Genomic DNA, 3,427 nt, shown 5'->3' on the forward strand with positions numbered 1-3,427 from the left:
CTCGTGTGTTTTGTTATAGTTCGGTAGAGAAGTAAGATTTTTTTCCAGAGAGTTGAACTGACTCAACATCATTTTGTGAATGTATTAGTAGTTATTCAAGACACAGGAACTACTGTCTTAATCTTAAAATACCATTCCAATAAAAAAAATGATTTTGATTTTTGAATATTGTAGTAACAACTTAATATTCCCTGACAAAGTGGCATTGTAAGCAGAACAACCTTAGGTAGACATCTCTGTTCCCTGTAAAATTTGATAAGATTGCCCACTTGGGAGCTAGGACCATAAGAAGAAATCTTTTAATAATAGTGATATATTCCTACCTACTGTTTGTTGAATTAATGCGATATAAAATTGGATATTAAAGGCAACCTATTTGTAAATTACCAGGTTAAATGGTTATCTGCCTCACTGGAGACTGAAAAGTATAATTTGGTTTTATGGATTATTCATATTAAAAGAGACATTCTGTTTTCAGATTTAAAAAGGCTGTTGGTGTGAAATTTTGGTAGGATGGGCAGTTAATTTAATGTTGGAAGAAAACAGTACATTCAAAATATACTAAGACACTAATCTGGTTCATCTAATGAAGGAATGTATTTGCATATATGAACTCTGTAATTCCTATCATTGGCATTGATTTGTACTGCCATTTGAAGCAAAGGCTTCTCAAAACTCCTTATTTTAAAACAAAATAATACAATTAAAACTGAAATGCAAAATGTACAAACTAAAGTTATAAGTAACTAGTTAGGCAGGCTTTCTCTGTTATGGACCCTTTTGTCACATCTTGTTATCTTTAAATTTTTACAGTCCCCTGGGGACCAGCTACAAGGAATTAGTAGAGCTGTTTCTCATTAGCTCTTGAATGAAACTAGCATAATATTTTGGAACCAACAGATATATTGGGAAGATATTGGACACTCGCAACAGATGCCCTGAAAAGGAGGAAGGCCTTTCTAGTTACCAAATGGATGTGATGCACAGTCATAAATATACCATTTAATATTAGCCAAATGAAGTTTTTTTTTTAATGCAACATGCTTTTTATCTGTCCCAAAGGTGCTTTTTCAAGAGGCAACTGGACTTTCTGTTTTTTTTCTTTGAAGATGTTTCACTTCTAAGAAGCTTCAACAAAGCTGAAGAAGTTTCTTGGATGAGAAGCGAAAGAAAACAAAGAAAACCTAGAAAAAGGAAAGAAAACCTAGAAAGTCCAGCTGCCTCTTGAAAAAGCACCTTTGGGACAACCATGACCTGGATGAGTGAGAAGACATGCTCCCTAGACATGCTTTTTTTTACCTTTTTTTTCTGAACACCTAACCACACCTCCAAATTATTACTTTGCCACTGCCTGGAACTTGGCGGCTTTTCTTTCAGTGTTGCTTTAAGACCTTTTTTTGTTTTTAAAGAATTCCTAGATCAAGGAATATTGACAGGTATAAAGTGCTAAGGGAAATCAATCCAAGATATTTCATTGCTGCCACTCTGCTAGAATCTTGACAGAACTTCCAGAAGGATGGGAGAAAAATTCAAAGTTATTTTCCAAATGTGTTCACACCAAAATTGTTATAGGATGCTTGTGTTTAAGCAGCTTTGCAGTTTCTACGAAGTGTAATATTGCAAGCAAAGCATTCCATTATAAAGAATCTTTGCAACAGATCTCTGGTGAACTTCAAATATACTACGGTCAGCACCTGCAACCTGCAGTAGGAAGGTCATTCCCTTTTTGTATGTGTGTGCATGTGCGGACGTTTCTCTGTATATGTGTGTGTGTGAGACCGTGCACGTGTTTCTTCCTATGTACCAGAGATACCATGTTGTACTATTTTTATCCCTTGCTTATTGCCCCTTTTTGAATATTCAATGCTACCTAGTAAATTCATACCAGAAGCATGAATGAAAAGACTACTGTATATAATTGGTTTTTTGTTGTTGTTGTATTGCATCAAGCCCTTAACCAAATTAATTAATAACAAGTATCTCCTGGAAATATTTAAGGCCTAGTGAAATAAAGTAACAGTGTGTCCATAATTCAAGGAAGTTTTAAAAAAACCCATCGGAATTCAATTATACATGAATAGTTTACCTGATGCTTGTTACGCCTATGGTTTGCTCATGTTTTTCATTACAATGTACCCAGTTAGTTTGTTGCTTTAACTACAGGCTTACTCAGCAATAGTTGTGAAGCCAATAAAGATCCTGTGGTGGTGCAGTGGTTTGAATGCAGTATTGCAACCTAACTCTGCCCGCAACCTGCAGTTCAATCCTGATGGGGCTCAAGGTTGACTCAGCCTTCCATGAGGACCCAGATTGTTGGGGGCAATATGCTGACATTTGTAAACTGCTTAAAGAGGGCTGCAAAGAACTCTGAAGTGGTATATAAGTGATATTGCTATCCTGACTATGTTAATTATCAGGGAAAAAGTTAAATTCATAGAATTGTACTTATTTATAAACTCTTCTTCAAGCAAGAATTGGGGAAACAAGTGTATAGGGCCTACACTTGCATTTTGTGATATAAAGTTGAATAGGCTTCATCACCCTCATTATATGCTTAATTGCTGCCACGTAAGTTACTGCTCTGCATGCTATTTCTTTGAAACTTTTTCTGTCACAGAAGTTTTCCAACAATCATAGGCTTTTTGTCAGACTGACTAAATTAATTGACCATAGAAACTTAATGAAGTGGGCACTGCCTCTTTGCCATCAGATTAATCAGTAAAAATGACACCATTCACTACCATTTTTATTATGCTCGCTCTAAGAGAAAACAGAATGTAATATAGAATAGAGGTTATTTTGGAAAAGTGAGCGTATGTCTGACCTCAGAATATTCATGATTGCTCTATTACTTACTGAAAAAGGCCCATGATTATACCTGACATCAAAATTGTTTCTTGAAATACAAATCCTTCCCAATCATATTAGGTATAATTGTAAGTGAAAATGAGGTGGTTCCTTAAAAAAAATCTTTTCCTGTTACACAGAAAGGGAGTGAAACAGTACTGTCTAGAGCAGGGTGTCCCATTGTGGGCTATATCAGGATTTTGTTTGCCCTTGGGGGGCCGGGATGGGCATGGCCTTGTCATCACAGCTGACTGGGTAGGCGTCGTCAGGGTGCCAGTCCCTCATCGTCTCTTGCCCCACGGGACAAGTCTAGGCCTATCGCAGGCTGGATTTGGCCCATGGGCCGCTTGTGACGTCTGCTCTAGACCATGGCGGATGGGGTGTGTGTGTCTCCAATCTTTTAGCTTACCTGGGCTGCATTGAGTGAAGAGGAATTGTTCAACAGTATCTAGGAAGTCCTGGGCTTCCTTGAAGTCCCACATTTGGAAGATAGGTGATAATTTGGACCTCATTCTTAGAACAAGCACTACTCAACTACAACAGAGCTTCTTCCTATGTTGTATCTGAAAATATGAAATAT

Source organism: Pseudonaja textilis, chromosome 1, assembly GCF_049901715.1.
Source record: "Pseudonaja textilis isolate UNSWEBS1 chromosome 1, rPseTex1.2, whole genome shotgun sequence".
Classification (NCBI taxonomy): domain Eukaryota; kingdom Metazoa; phylum Chordata; class Lepidosauria; order Squamata; family Elapidae; genus Pseudonaja; species Pseudonaja textilis.